This window comes from Danio aesculapii, chromosome 16 (genome assembly GCF_903798145.1).
Source record: "Danio aesculapii chromosome 16, fDanAes4.1, whole genome shotgun sequence".
In the NCBI taxonomy this organism is placed as follows: domain Eukaryota; kingdom Metazoa; phylum Chordata; class Actinopteri; order Cypriniformes; family Danionidae; genus Danio; species Danio aesculapii.
Window position 1 is genome coordinate 30,943,021 of NC_079450.1, and position 16,560 is coordinate 30,959,580.

The following is a 16,560-nucleotide window of genomic DNA, read 5'->3' on the forward strand; positions in this document are numbered from 1 at the left end:
GCTATTATTGGGATACCTTGTTGTGTGACAAACAGAGCTGCGTTAGCTTATGGTAGAGGTATGATTATGCTAGCACATAAGCTAACTGGGCTAAGTAACAGTATAATATAAATGCTTCATAACCCATGCATACCTTTAACTAAACTAAAGTCTCTTTAGTTTTATTTCTAAACATCTAAATCGCACAAAGTCTGCAGAAACTCGTGTCTGGTCCGAGCCCCTCCCCCAGAGTATTGTCAGACTATAGCGATCTAGTAGGCGGGGCTTTATTCACCATATTGACCGTTACACTTTTCCCTATTCAAAAAGATACAAGTGACACGTTTAGTGTATTCTATAGTCTTTGACTATACATAAGTATATGAAAGGGTCAATATAACGCTTATAAACCCCTTTTTTGGTGAAATGAAATGGCCATTAAAATGCTTTTTTCATTATACAATATAAATTATGAACGTGATTTCATATACTGTACGTTGTAATTAGGTGCTACAAACTATACCTATTACAACTACAGTGAAACAATAGGATCACTTTCTATCCTATAGGTGGACCCAATTCTCAGAGGGGACTCAATTTCTCATGACACCGTATCAGTTTGATGCTGAATCAGACAGAAAATGACACAGAGGACTCAGCTGAACCTCTCGTCTGCTCTCTAAAATAAATCTGACAAGTGCCTTCCACATATATTCGGGTTACAAGCATGTGTAAGTAATATGAAGCATTTACATATATTTTGCGAGTTGGTTATTTGAGATGTATAACGCAGGGAAAGTGGCCACATAGAGAGACATTGCAGCGCTGGTGGAGATTGCTGGTGTTTACAGGGCTTTGATGGATAAATATGAATTTGTAGTTAAATTGTTAGCGGTGCCAAACAGCATTTCCCATTGTTTACATCCTTGTTTATGCCTTTGCTACAACATAACAATAACGCTAGAAATTATGCATGTAATAGATAAATTTTAACAAATAAAATACTTACAGGTTGTTACGTACACTATTTTATAATAACAGGTGAACACATGAGACCTGATTCACTCTGGATTGTTTACTCAGGAAATGACATCATGACAACCGTGTTACCACATTACAGGGCTGAACAACATCTTACGTTCATATGTTCCGCTTCCAATGTACCCTTTATAGAACACCTTCCTATTTTTAAGTAAGAACCCTCTTTAACATTTACTTGTAAGAACAACCATTCCATTACAAGTGACATCATCTGTAAACATTATCTTGAACTCAAGCAAACAACTTTCTTTTATTTTTACCATTTTTATTCTCTCGTTAGAACATAACCTCTTTTCTCTTTACAAGTTCAAACGCTCAGGAGGCTGAGACACTCTGCCTGAATTTGTCACATAAATCTCCCTGGACCTATCCTTGTCTCCAACAGGATGGATATGAGTTTCAGTGTTACCCGTGTCATGGGTTGTGTCTCTGGATTTGGTGGGTTCTTGATGTTGTATTGGGTGCATTGCCTGCACATGAGTGCGGTTTCTCCTTAGCAGTCCTTCATCAGTGTGTATGATGAAGATCTTGGTGTTTCCACTGGACTCATGGCTGTCCCTTGTGATTGTTTTCTTGGCAGCCACACACTTTGTCCAGGTTGCAAAGGACATACTTATTGGCAAAGGACATACTCGGTGATGCATATCATACCAGCATCACTGTTTGTTTTTTGCTCACCTCTCAAACTTCTTTTGGCCATCGAGGTTTTTAAATCTTTGAAAGCTGTGGTGATGTGGTGCGCAGTACTCTCTCCATGAGAAGTTGTGCTGGGGAGTAGCCATTCTCAAGAGGCACCCTTTTACGGTTGCCACTGCACACTCTGCTTTTCCATTTGCTTGTGGGTATCTCGGGCTGCTGGTAATGTGTGCAAACCCATAGTCACATGCAAAATTCTTAAAGAGTTCACAGCTAAACTGTGGTCCATTGTCCACCATAACAGTCTCTATAATCCCATGACAACTAAATCTTTTAGCGCTGCAATAACAGTATCGGCTGAGGCTACATTGAGACATGCAAATTCAATGTAGCATGAAAAATAGTCAACAACCAGAAGATATGTAGTCTTTCCCAGAAAAATAAGTCTGTGCCCACCCACTGTCAGGGTCTCTGAGGCACTGCGGTGGTCAGCAAGAGTTCTCTGTGTTCTGCTCTATGCTGTGAACATATACAGTTCTCCACCAACTGAGTAATGTGAACAGACAGTCTTGGCCACCAGACGGCCTTGCGAGCTGTGGCTCATGCATTGAGGAATTAATATCCTTTTGCCTCTAAGGAGTATCTCCAGCAACAGTGAAATTTTCTCTTTCAGGCCAGTATGGCCCCAAATCAGTGGGAAGGGCATGCTTCATCGGCCACTCAGTCTCACAGTATTGGATGAGTTTTTCACAAATAAGATCAGCTTTCTGACTCTTGATTATTTTGTCAAACTTGCCTCCGTAGCTAGGAGAGCCTGAATCCCTGCATCCAACAACACCTTCACTTCCTCCTCTTCCTGTTTCTCCTCCTGCGTAAATATATGTTTTGCTGGGGCTCTTGATAAAGTGTCAGCGGTTATGAGTTGCTTACACAGCACATGCACAATTTCAAATGTGAACTTCATTAGTCTTAGCCGAAACCGCAGGATTCGTGGAGGGAGCTCATCCAGTGCTCAGCAGTGACAGAAGTGGCTTGTGATCTGTTTCAAGCCTGTACTTAGACCAAGAAGTGTGTGATGCAAGGTGAGGCAGAAATTTTCCTAGATAATTGGACATGCCCCAAAGTCTCCTCACTCCTTCAACCCCTGTTGGTTCAAGCATCTTCATAATCACCCTGACCTTACCAGGGTCTAGTACAACTCTTTCTGCTGTGATGAGGTGACCCACGAACATAATGTTGTCAGTAGCAAACACACACTTCTCGTTCAAGGTCAACCCTCTTGTTGTGGCTGTGTATATTTTCTCCGTATACTAATATGTCATCTGCATGACACACAACCCCTTTGGAACCTTCCAGCATTTGTGATTTGTGATGCTGAAAGTGGTCTGGGGCAGACGGGATCCCAAATGGTAGACGGTTGAATGCATATCTCCCAAACCGGGTGATAAACGTTGTCAACAATTTACTCTCGTGACAATGGGATCTGCCAGAACCCAGACGTTGCATCAAGCTTTGTGAAAACTTTTGCTCCTGCTAGTATATGGTCCAATGCTGAAATTATATGTCTTTCTCACTACACCCACTTTTATAAATGGGTCAAGTCGACACATAGCCATATATTTCCCTGGGCTCTGGACACAACAATCATTCCTGCACACCACCATATTCTTCATGCGCTTCAGCTCAGCACGTACCTTTTCTCTCATTGGAAGAGGTACACAACGAGGGGATGAAAGGGCATATGGTACTGCACTTGGTTTCAATTCAATTGTATAAGGCTACTTTAATTTCCCCAAGCCTGAGAAAACTGAGGGGTATTTGTTTATAGTGTAGAGACGCTGTATTAACGTGAGGGCTTCAATCGCATTGACAACCCGTCAACCACATAAACATCTCGTAGGGTGGTTTTATCTTTAACACTTAGCTGCCCTTTAAATCTACCCTTTACATCTAGCTTATGGTTACCTGGACCAAACAGCACTTTTCCTGTGGGATTCAGTGCACCACATTTTTTGGGTGAAGAATTTGTTGCTTGGAATTGCTGTTACAGCCTCTCCTGTGTCCAACTTAAAGACAGTGCTTACCCTATTCAGTGTAATGAGTTCATTCTACCCATCATTTTCATGTGGATAAACTAGCAAAATCACTCTCCTCTTCAGTCTCCATTTGCCTCTCTGTAATGTCGTTCATGCCCCATGCTGACTTACATTTCTTTGCAAAATGCCCCCTTCTATGACATTTCCTACAGTCAGCATCTCGAGCTGGGCAGTCTTTCCAGTGATGTTTCTTTAAATTCCCACATCTGCCACATCCTGATGAGAAGTTTTCTTTTTAAATATTGTCTGCATTTTTCTGTCCTTTCTGTGTATAAATTCCACATGTCTGATCGGTTGCTCTACTCCACGCAGTATTGGCTGCTGTTTTTTCATACCTGCACTCTGTCTTACATTCAATATTGCTTTCTGAAGTGTCAGTTCAGCATCTAGTTGTAAACTTTCTGACAGTTTGGCGTCGCGTATGCCGTCAATGATTCGATCTCTTATTTAATCTTCTTTTAGTGCTTCGAAATCACTCAGTTCAGCTGTTGAATGAACCGTTGTAATGAATGACTCTACATTCTCTCCCGGCTGGTTCGCTTGTAAAATCTCGCTCTTTCAAAAATGATTTACCGTTTGCTGACGCAGTGTTTATAAAAAGCTTCTGTAACTGCAGCATATGATTTCCTTTTCAAGGTTTACTTCGTTGTTACTTTAACTACTACACCATCACTTCTGACACCATGTTACATACATTATTTTATAATAACAGGCAGACACAGAAACTGACTTCATGACAACCGTGTTACCACATTACATGCCTGAACAACATCCTAAGTTCATACATTCCGCTTCCAATGTACCCTTTATAGAACACAGGTTGTGGCTCACAATCCACAACTTTGTCTATTATGGTTGGAACTGCTCCTTTGAGGAGTTTTTAGCCAAATCCAGCACTGTACTTGGAGAGATTCTGGAAGCTGTCCTTTGTATAATGCTAGCTATATATTTTTATAATTCTCTGAAACATAATTAAAATCGAATTGTAAGCACTTCTCTCTTTGTGTCGTGTCCTTTGGAAGCCCAAATACAGAAACAGAAGAAGCTCTGTGAAAATAGCAGTGTTTGGACAACATTTTAGCTTTCTCTGCTACTTTACAGCACTACAGCACATCTGGCCACTCCCCTTTGCTGCGCATTGTGTATATGTGTAGCCTAAAGCATTTGTGATCTCACTAGCCTGGATGTATTTTTTGTAGTCCCCAAACTGTGTTCACTGTAGGCTTTGGTAAGCTAACGCGGTAAAAGCCAATGTATTGCTTTGCATTGAACTTTGAGCATTTTACATTCAGAGATGTTGTTTATGTTCACACAGCTACATTACACATGAACTTAATATATCATAGTGGATCACCCCTTTAAATTACGGAGAATAGAAGAAAGTGAATTCCAGTGGTGACAAGGTGGACAGAGGGAACAGTGAGGTGTATGGAAGAAGAACATCTGAGTGTTTAAGAAGATGTGGCGATATGAACAAATTAGTAAGGTATGGAGGAGCAAGGTTATGAATGGATTTAAAAGTAAGAAGAAGAATTTTATAATTCATTCTGAAAAAGATGGGAAGTCAATAAAGCAGTTGTAGAATTGGTGTGATGTGACAGATAGAGGGGGTGTTTGTGATAATACGGGCTGCAGTGTTTTTTACCAGTTGTAATAGATGAAGGGTTTTATTAGGGAGACCAAACAGAAAGGATTTACAGTAGTCTAAATGTGATTTGACTTAAATATGAACACGAATGGAAGTTGAATGAGGTGTGAGGGAAGGAGTAAAGGATTTTTATGTCGACGGTGGAAATAAGCGGACCAGGTGAAGTTATAAACATGTGCAGTGACTCTTCCAGACTCTTAACCTGAAGGGAAGGGTTAATGACAGAATCATCTATGGGAATAGAAAAGTTATGTGATTTGTTTAAAGTGGATAGTGTACCTTTGAAAAGAAGTTCGAATTTATTATCGTTTAATTTCAGGAAGTTTGAGGTGAACCAAGATTTGATGTCTGAAAAGCAGTTGGTAAGGCATGATGGTGGAACTTTGAAGGTTAGGTTTGGTTGATAGTTAGAGCTGGGCGTCATCTGCGTAGCAATGAAAATGGATTTGATGTTTTAGGAAAATATAACCTAGTGGAAGAAGGTTGATGATAAATAGCAGGGGACCCACAACTAAACCCTGGGGCACACCATTAGTGACAGGGACTAAAGATGAGGTAAAATACTGAATTGAATGAACTGAGTGTGACTTGAGATGTATGAATGAAACCACCTGAGAGGTGTGTTACCAATGCCAATAGACTTGAGCCTGTCCAGAAAAATGTTATGTGATATTGTGTCAAAAGCCGATCAAGCAGAAGAAGAATGGATAGTGAACCAGAGTCAGCAACTAGTAGGAGGTCATTAGTGATTTTGAGGAGAGCTGTTTCGGTGCTATGAAGTGAGCGAAAACCAGACTGGATTTGTTTGTATACGTTATTACAGAAAAGATGGATGTGAAGTTGAGCAGCAACATTTCAAGAATTTTGGAGATGAATGGAAGATGTGAAATAGGATGAAAGATATTGAGGTTATTGCTATCTAAACCACATTTCTTTAAAATTGGTGTTACAGCAGCAACTTTGAGATGGGAGGGAACAATACCAGTAGTGAGAGAAGAGTGAATTTTGTCAGTGATTACGTTTACATGGACACCAATAATTCAATTTTAATGTGATTAAAAGGCACCTATGGTGAAAAATCTACTTTTCAAGCTGTTTGGACAGACATGTGTGTAGGTATAGTGTATAGACCGTCATATTGGGGTGATATAAACACACCCAGTGCTTTTTTTTTCAATTTAACAACATAAAAACGGTGGACCAATTGGAGCGGTTTTGAGATCAACCGCAACTTGACATAGGAGTGCGGTTCCCCTGCCCACCAATATTGACAGGCGCTCATCACCATATCCTCAGTTTGTTGTTTCACGTCCTCCATTTTCAGTGTGTGAGTCAAAGCAGTCACTAAAGGAACACCCTTGGTCTATTTTTAGATGTAAGGCTCATTGGGCTCAACACAAGATCAACATTCAGCACATGATCGCTTAGGTAGGTTTGCGTCTACCATAAACTTCAGCCTTTTGCATTTCTCGCAGTCACAGAAGCTCCCTGTGATCTTAACTAGGTGCAGCTGGAAAGTGCGAGAGCGTGTTTCTATCAGGGTACACGCAACGATGCTTCAAGTCGGCGGCTGTCCGTGGCACCCAGTCACGATTCGGGACACTTCATGTTTCTGCCGCGCCACAGAGCGCCATCCGAATAGTTTCATTTTAAATAACATCCGAATGTGCATGTCTGGTGTGCCGTGTTGCGGCTAAACAGTGATTTTTGATTGATTTAATCAGATTAAGGTCATAATCAAACTAAAGAGAAATGGAATTAAGACATGTGGAGTATGCCGATTTTAGTCACAGTGCAGTACAGACATGTAAACACCTTAACCGTCATGTAGGGCTTTTCACCACGTTTTGCGACAGGGCAGTCCATACACTCACACACACACACGCAGTTAAAGTAGGCAAATTAATAATGAAACACCCGAAATTAAATGAAACTCTGGTGGAAATGCGGATAACGCGGTGAGACAATGACATTAATCTAATTACATGCTATAACATGTAAAACAGGACCATGAAAGGAACATTCAAAAAGCAACTCATGTAAACGCCTTAATCTTATTATTGTCTTAATTAGATTAAGACAAATAATTTGATTACTGTTGTCCCTGTAAACGTAGTCAATGATGAGAGGAGACAGGGAAGGGAGTATGGCCTTCATGAGAGCAGTAGGTAGAAGGTTTAATCTGCATGTAGAGGGTTTGGATTTAAGAATGAGACTAGAGATTTCAGTTACTGAGGGTAGAGTAAATTCTGAAAATAAATAAGAGGGGGTGAATAAAACGTGGACAGGGGGATTCAAAACAGAAGTGGACATAATTTGCTGATGAATGTGAATTTAAAAACTAAGCTTATGTAGTGGGCTCACCTGGTGTCATCGCGTTTTTTTCTATTATCCAATCGTATAACTCTTGGGTGTGTATATAAGGGAGGATTTGGGTGTGTGTGTGTGTGTGTATTGAAGCACCGCTTGTGCATCACTACTGGAGTCCCGCTGGTTCCACCTCGGCCCCTTCCGTTCTTGCAGGTAGCAATTTTGTTTTCCTTTAGGTTATGTAGCTGTTCTTAACTTCCTAGCGTCTGGGGATAAGATCGGCTGTAGCCTGTTGTTGTCGCTGTCTCCCCAGCAGGATCGCTCTTTATTCCTTGGCTTATTGTACTTTTAATGCGTCCGTGGGTGTATGTTTACAAAGTGGTTTGGATATTTTCCTTCATTTGTGCCTAGTCTATTATTTTGTCTTATTTGCACTTCCTGCGAGAGGTTTATTATTTTGCTTAAGTTCAAATTGGTATTATTATTATTATTGAGTTTTCTCCTCATTTGTAAGGAGATATTTTTATGAATATATTTGTTCGGGGATTGCTGCATTCTTTTGTGTGAATTTGTGATCGTGTACAATTGTTTTTTTTTTGTATTGTATGAGTCGAGGCTTCCAGGCAGGCCACTAGTTGTCCCTCGTGCGCGGTGGTGGGATACGACACTGTGTGTGTGTGTGTGTGTGTGGTGCACTTGCTGATCATTTGCATTTTTGTGGAGTTGGTGCTACGTGACTAGTTTACCTGCCACTGGTAAGCTTCTAACTCCCATTGTCTATTGTCTTGTTGTTTGTGACTGCTGCTACTATTGGAGACTGCGTTTCTAAGAGATTTTTATAATGGATTAAAAAAAATTAAGTTTTGTATTTTTGGTATTCACGTCTCATGCCTGTTCCTTACACCAAGAACCTGTGTCAAATTCCCTGTGATCAGGGTGGCGTAGTCCACTTCAATTCAGTAGTTCAGTAGGCGTAGTCCAACTTACCACTCTGCTACATTCTAGCGTAGTCAGCAGGATGGCCACCAGGGCATAGAGCGCACCAACGAACTGGTACGACAGAGGTGTTACTGGCCAGGATTAACTTCTGATGTGGCCAGTTGGTGTCAGGAGTGCGAGCATTGTCAGGCCGCCAAAGATACACGGCCTCTCGTTAAGGGTTTTATGGAATGGTTGTTGTCCTCCAGGCCAAATGACATGCTTGCGGTAGATTTTACTGTATTTGAACCAACTAGTACAGGTATTGAAAATGTCCTAGTATTGACGGATGTTTTTAGTAAATACACCCTAGCTGTTCCAACAAGAGATCAGCATGCAGAGACTGTGGCTCAGGTCTTGGTTAATGAGTGGTTTTACTGGTTTGGGGTCCCAGGGCGCCTCCATTCTGACCAGGGGTGAAATTTTGAGTCGCACCTAATACGTCAGCTGTGTGATTTGTATGGTATAGAAAAGTCTCGGACTACACCGGGCCATCCAGCTGGCAATGGCCAATGTGAACATTTTAACCGCACTTTACATAACCTGTTGCGCACTCTGCCCATTTCTAGGAAGCGAGACTGGGTGGCTTGCCTTCCCCAGGTAGTGTTTAGTTATAACAGCACCCCTCATCAGGCCACTGGGGAAATTGCCTCACTTTTTAATGTTTGGCCAGGAGCCGAGGTTGCCTGTTGACTTTCTGTTAGGCAGAATACCGGAGCCACAGGAGGGCAGTGTGCATGAATGGGTTGTAGAACACCAGACCCGACTACAGGTAGCCTTTGCAGGAGCACGAGAGCGGTTACGAGACATGGCTGATAAGCGGAAGGCCCAACATGATCTGACTGTTCGTGATGAGCCATTGGGGGAAGGTCAACTGGTGTACCTCCGTGATTTAGGGGTAAGAGGCCGACACAAGATCCTGGACCTCTGGAGCCCAGTGGTTTACCAGATAACCAGGGCGCCATCAGAGGGTGGTGTTGTGTATACCATTGCACCAGTAGATGACCTGTCCAGGACTAAGAACGTCCATCGCTCCCTCTTAAAATGCAGAAAAGTCCGCTGTACTTGTGAGCTTGTTGACCACCCTAATCCTCTGCTAGTTCCAGTTAGAGATGCCCCTTCATTGGTTAAGATGAAGTAAGTTTGGTGGAGGTAGTACCAGGCAGAAGCCCAGTTGTATCTAGGCCAGAGCCCGCAGAACTGCCCTATGCTCCACCTCATGCGCAGCAAGAGGAGGCAAGTCCCAGAGAACAGGGATCTATTGTCAGGCCTGAACCAGAGGTTCCTATAGGTGAGTCAGATCAGGCTAGTGGAGGGGTCTTGCGTCGTACAGGGCGTGTTACTGCAGGTCACCACCCGAATCCCCATCACCTTACACGTTCGGTGGTGCAGACTAGCGGAGCTTCTCTTCAGCAAATTCATGTCCTTTTAAGACCTTGGGATTAGCCAGTTTGCCTGGGTGGTGAGCTTGTCGGGGCGACAATCCAAAAGTTAGGGGTGGATTGTAGTGGGCTCACCTGGTGTCATCGCGTTTTTTCTATTATCCAATCGTATAACTCTTGGGTGTGTATATAAGGGAGGATTTGGGTGTGTGTGTGTGTGTGTATTGAAGCACCGCTTGTGCGTCACTACCGGAGTCCCGCTGGTTCCGCCTCTGCCCCTTCCGTTCCTGCAGGTAGCGATTTTGTTTTCCTTTAGCATCTGGTTATGTAGCTGTTCTTAACTGGCTGTATTTAACTTCCTAGCATCTGAGGATAAGATTGGCTGTAGCCTGTTGATGTCGCTGTTTCCCCAGCAGAATCGCTCTTTATTCCTGGGCTTATTGTACTTTTAATGCGTCCGTGGGTGTATGTTTACAAAGTGGTTCGCAAGCTAAAGGTATGTACGACTTTAAATAATTGTGCGCCGATCTGTTTTATCAACGTTTACCATCTTATCCTTTTTAGGAAGGATAACTGAGTGTGGGCGGACTGATGGAGCAACAATTGTGATACTGCTGCTTTGGATTATGCTGCTTATAAGGTCTGTTTGACTATTTTGATGCGTGCTTTCTCTGATACCGGGTAAATGTGTGAACTTTAACATGAAGATTCCAACTACTGCGCTGTGAATCACTGGCGCTATTTGCCTTCACATTGAGAACTCTTACACGGATTCAGTAAATTGTGTACGCATACGGGTGTAGCAGCTAATATATTGTGTGTGTTTTTGGTGTTTATATTTTCCTTCATTTGTGCCTAATCTATTGTTTTGTCTTATTTGCATTTCCTGCGGGAGGTTTATTCTTTTGCTTAAGTTCAAATTGGTATTATTATTATTATTATTATTATTGAGTTTTCTCCTCCTTGTAAGGAGATATTTTTATGAATATATTTGTTTGGGGATTGCTGCATTCTTTTGTGTGAATTTGTGATCGTGTACAATTGTTTTTTTTGTATTGTAGGAGTCAAGGCTTCCAGGCAGGCCACTAGTTGTCCCTCGTGTGCATGTGTGTGTGTGTGTGTGGTGCACTTGCGTAAGATCATTTGCAATTTTGTGGAGTTGGTGCTACGTGACTAGTTTACCTGCCACCGGTAAGCCTCTAACTCCCATTGTCTATTGTCTTGTTGTTTGTGACTGCTGCTACTATTGGAGACTGCGTTTCTAAGAGATTTTTATATTGGATTAAAGAAAATAAAGTTTTGTATTTTTGGTATTCACGTCTCATGCCTGTTCCTTACACCAAGAACCTGTGTCAAATTCCATGTGATCAGGGTGGCGTAGTCCGCTTCAATTCAGTATTACTTTTTCCAACTTACCACTCTGCTACACTAAGGTGTTACATAAGTCAGCAGTATATAGGTCTGGAGGATGTAACACAGAGGGTTTTGTGATGTTAGTAAGGAGAGAGAAAGAGGGATTTAGAATTGCCTTCCTTGTGCCAAGTTCAAACTCATGATTTTAGCCCCAATTTTGCCTCGCTTACAGGTTTTGAGAAATCACAGACATATGCCTGGAATTAACAGGCAAATTTTTGTCCGTTCACGTGAGTAACAATCACACAGTGTGAACTATTAAAGCCACGATCTGAGAGAATCGCCAATGAGTTGCTGACACCTGTGAGATATTTGGCATGCTAAATATATGACGATCCTGTTGGCGATTCAAAATCACAATGTGTAAAATGTGGTCTGATTGAAAATAACATCAGCAATTACCTACAGCCAATGAGAGAGCAGCATCCACTAGTATGGGTATCTGCAGGGAGAAGTTAAAAGGGCTTCTTTTCAATCTATTTGGACCCAAGAAATGGAGGAAAAACTAGTGAAAATTTGGCAGGAGCACCGGTGTCTCCTTGATGTGTCATCTGAGCAATACCATAACCGGGTCAAAAAAGAAATAAGTTGAAGAAAATTGCTAATTCTCTAAAATCCAGATGAGCAAAATAAGTACATTTTCTACCCCATTAAAGGCTTTCTCATTATGTAGTTAATAACAAAATATATACTATGTGACCTTGCATTGTTTCCATGTCACTTCTCATGTGTGTTTGGTTGTAAGATGTAGTTTGCGGGCCGAGACAAAGTTGTTGGCAATTCTTCCTATTTTAAAGTCATGGATTGTGAAACCCCCTGTTGCCGATCCATCTTGCAGTGTAAACACAGCAGTGACAGAACACTGCCCCAGATAGTCATGCAGCGTGAAAACATCTGTGATGCCACTACTTTGAAAATCATGCAGTCTGAACTCAGCATTAGTGCTGATTAAACTGGAGTGGTATGTTAGTTTAGCTACAGAAATATCATCTTTATAATGATAAATGTGATATGCATAAATGTCCTTGTGTACAGTAAGATTTGTTTTTAGCTTTTAAGATGTCGTTTTGAATTTAATTGTCTAAGAGTAGGAGGAGTGAACCAAGGTGCAGACAGAGTAAATGAAACAGTCCTGGTTTTTAGTGGTGCATGATTATTTAAAAGGTTATGAAGGTTACTGTTGAACTGAAAGCAGTTTGTCCGATGTAGAGAGATAGTCACCACTGGGAAGGCTGGTGATAAATCTCCTAGAAATCTTTAGAGGATGACTTTAAATCTCATGATGTGTTTTCATTTCATATATGCCATATGCATCAGAAGTTGTTAGGTCACTTGGTATGACATCTGAGGCAGAATACACCCAGATGGCAGCTGACTCCAGACTGGATCCATTTTCAAATAGCAAAAGTCATTTAGTCACATCCGTTTCATGCCTTTAATATGGATCCAGACCAAACTCGGGTTACTGAGCTGAAAATGCAGTGGCAAAACAGATAGCAAAAAAATAAAAATTACATAAATCACCTGGCCCAGATAATTTGGAACTGTTTTTACTTATTCTCACCAGCACTGGGCCAGATCTATGCCAGATGACGATTCATTTATGTTGATTTGGCCCATGTCTGGGCCAGATCTGGTTCAAAACTTTTCTGTATTTGGTCCAATACCATGCTGGATCTGAGCCAGCACCATACTGGATCTGGGCCAGGACAGTTAGTAGCACAATTTAAATACCACAGAAAACCGGAGCAATCTGTTGCACTGCTCAGGTGCTATAAGAGCCCAGGTTGCTCTGATAGTGGCTTTCAGCTCTTTTGCATTGTTGGGTCTGGCATATTGGATCTTCCTCTTCAAAATACCTCATAGATTTTCTATGGGGTTATGGTCTTGGGAGTTTGATGGCCAATTAAGAACAGAGATACCATGGTCCTTAAAGCAGTTACTGGTAGCTTTGGCGATGTGTGCAGGTGCCATGTCCTGTTGGAAAATGAAATCTGCATCTCCATAAAGTTGGTCAACAGCAGGAAGCATGAAGTGCTCTAAATGTCCTGGTATAGAGCTGCGTTGACCGTGGACCTTAGAAAACACAGTGAAGCAACACCAGCAGGTGACACGGGATCCCAAACCATTACTGACTGTGCAAACTTTACACTGGACCTGAAAAAAAACAGCACCAGACAATACTTCACTCTTATTGCAGTAAGTGCACTAGAGTGTACTAATTAAATGATTAAATAACAGTACTTCAGTGGAAGTTATCAATGCAACTGGCTTCCTTCTTTTCTTTTTCACAGATCCCCATGGGAAGTGAGTGTGGCTTATGTGGCAGACCTTCCAGTGCCGTTTCAGTGTTGCCATGGAAACAAATCCCTCACCTCAATCAGCAAGCCGATCAGGGTCTGCTGAGGCTCATCTGGAGAGGAGAATATAAGCCACGATGCCAGAGGAAGAAAGGGAAGCATGACTTGGACTGAAGGCTAGTGGTGTTCCCTTCTCCAGCTACTCATGATTGGCACTCCCCACAGCGGACCTGCACGAGCTGGAACAATTACAATGGACAATTCACACCCTGCACTTCATACACCCCCTCACTGTAAATAAACAGCCCTTTTGGGATTTCACTATGTCTCTGTGTCCGTGTGATCTTTCACCTGCAACATCTGGTGGAGAATACAAACATTGTGAGAGATCATACGAGATACAAATTACCATCAGACCCGTGTTTCCCCCTAGGGCCCGCTCTCTCTCTCTTTCTCTCTTCAGACTGCAAGGAGTAAAGATGGAGAAGATGATGCAACTTGTCAAGGAGGTTGAGTCAAAACAACAAAACCTACTGGGCCAGCAAGCAGAGCATGACAAGAGGGCAGCACAGGTGGTCGATCCACGCCTGGATGCCCCACCACTGGAGCCCTTAATACCATCTCATGCCCAAACTCGATGACCGGGATGATGTTGAGGCGTTCCAGCGGAGCTTTAGGTGCTGGCAGCCAAAGAGGCATGGCATAGAAAGCAGTGGGTCTGGCTCCTCGCCACATTCGAGTGAGGCCCAGCAGGGCTGTCTCTCCATTCAGCCCCAACTTTATCAGAACTACTCTGCATTTAAGAGGGAGATCCTGGCTTGTTTGGGCCAAACACTGGCGCACAAAAGAGGCAGACCTGCTGCATCATATCCATGCCTAAATATAACATTATGGATCATCCGCCATGCAGGTAGGCAAGAGAGTGGAGATTGACCACCTGCTGCAGGCGTTGCCTTCCCAACAATGTCATCTTGTTATGCTACACAACCCCACTAGCTGGACAACTACTGGAGGTGTTGGAGCAGGTAAAAGCAACTGAAGCCCAGGAGATGAGAGAGAGAGAGCAGCAGGAGCACCCCCGAAATGGCAACCTGTGAAGGGCGCCGCATGGCCAGTACACAGACCTGTGGCCCCCTCACCAAAAGACCATCAGAAGTCCATTGACCCACTGGTGTTTGGGACTCCTATCTGCATGATGGCTTCCATGAACCCTATTTAGCGATCCACACCAAGTTCCCGGACACGAGCGAAACAATGGACATGGCCACATGAGGGCTATCGGCTTGATCACCATAAACCCACAAGTGACAAGAAGGGGGAGTGCTGTAATCCCCCTGTGTTACAGATCCGCTCGGAGGATAGCTGGAAAAAGAACGCAAAGACCTGAGTCTCTGGAACTGCTAGGCAAAAGTCCATCTGGTGGACGGAGAAGTTCATTAGCCAACACCCCACCCACATGGCAGGAGGGGGGGCAGTACGGTTTTACAATCACCATAATAACTCCCTCACCTCAATCAGCATGCTAATCAAGGTCTGCTGAGGCTCATCAGGAGAGGGAAATATAAGCTACGACAGCAGAGGAATAAAGGGCAGCATGACTTGGCATGAAGGCTTGTGGTGTTCCCCTCTACAGCTACTCACAATTGGCACTCAACTCCCCACATCGGACCTGCATAAACTGGGACGCTGGCTGCACAACGGAATGCTATCTCTGTGTCTGTTATCTCACACCTGTGACAACCAGATTGGATCAGATAAAAAAAAAATATATTATATTATAACACACACACACACACACACACACAATTGAAAAAAAACCCAGATATTATTAAATAATATTAATATTGTTTAATATGTTCCTCAAGATTTTTATTGTTTTTTAAATAAACACATACTCCAATTTTGATTCTTGCAACACATTTTTAAAATGTTAGAACAGTAAAGCATTTACCACTTTGCAATGTTGCCATTCCTTTTCACAACACTTAAGACATTTAGGCACTTAAGACAAGTGATGAAGTGTTTCAGGTGTAATTTTGTCCCATTCTTTTTGCACACAAGTCATATGGTGGGCAACAGTACAAGGTCTTCATTGTTGCATTGTGCACTTCAAAATGCACCACACATTCCATATCTAAGACAGGTCGGGAGTGCAGATAGGCCAGTCAAGTACCTGTATACTCTTCCTTCACAGCCAGGACTTTGTAATGTGTGCAGAATGTGGTTTTGCATTGTCTTGTTGAAATATGCATGGGCGTTCCTGGAAAAGATGCTCTAGTACAGTGTTTCCCAACCCTGTTCCTGGAGGCACACCAACAGTACATATTTTGGATGTCTTCATTATCTGACCCATTCATTTCAGGTTTTAAAGTCTCTTCTGATGTTATGATAAGATGATTCAGGTGTGTTTGATTAGGGAGAGGTTGAAAATGTGGACTGTTGGTGTGCCTTCAGGAACAGGGTTGGGAAACACTGCTCTAGTACATCTCTCTGTACTTTTCAGCATAAATGGCACCATCACAGAAGTTACTTTTGCCAAGAGCACTGACACAACCCCATACCATGACAAACCCGGGCTTTTGGATTTACTGCTCGTAACAGTGTGGATGATCCTTTTCTTTTTTGGTCCGGAGCACACAGCATCCATTTTTCTCCAATATAATGGGAATACTGATTCATCTGATCCCAGTACCCATTTGCACTGTGTGATGGTCCATCCCAGATGCCTCAGAGCCCAGAGAAGTCGACAGCACTTCTGGATATTGTTAACATACACT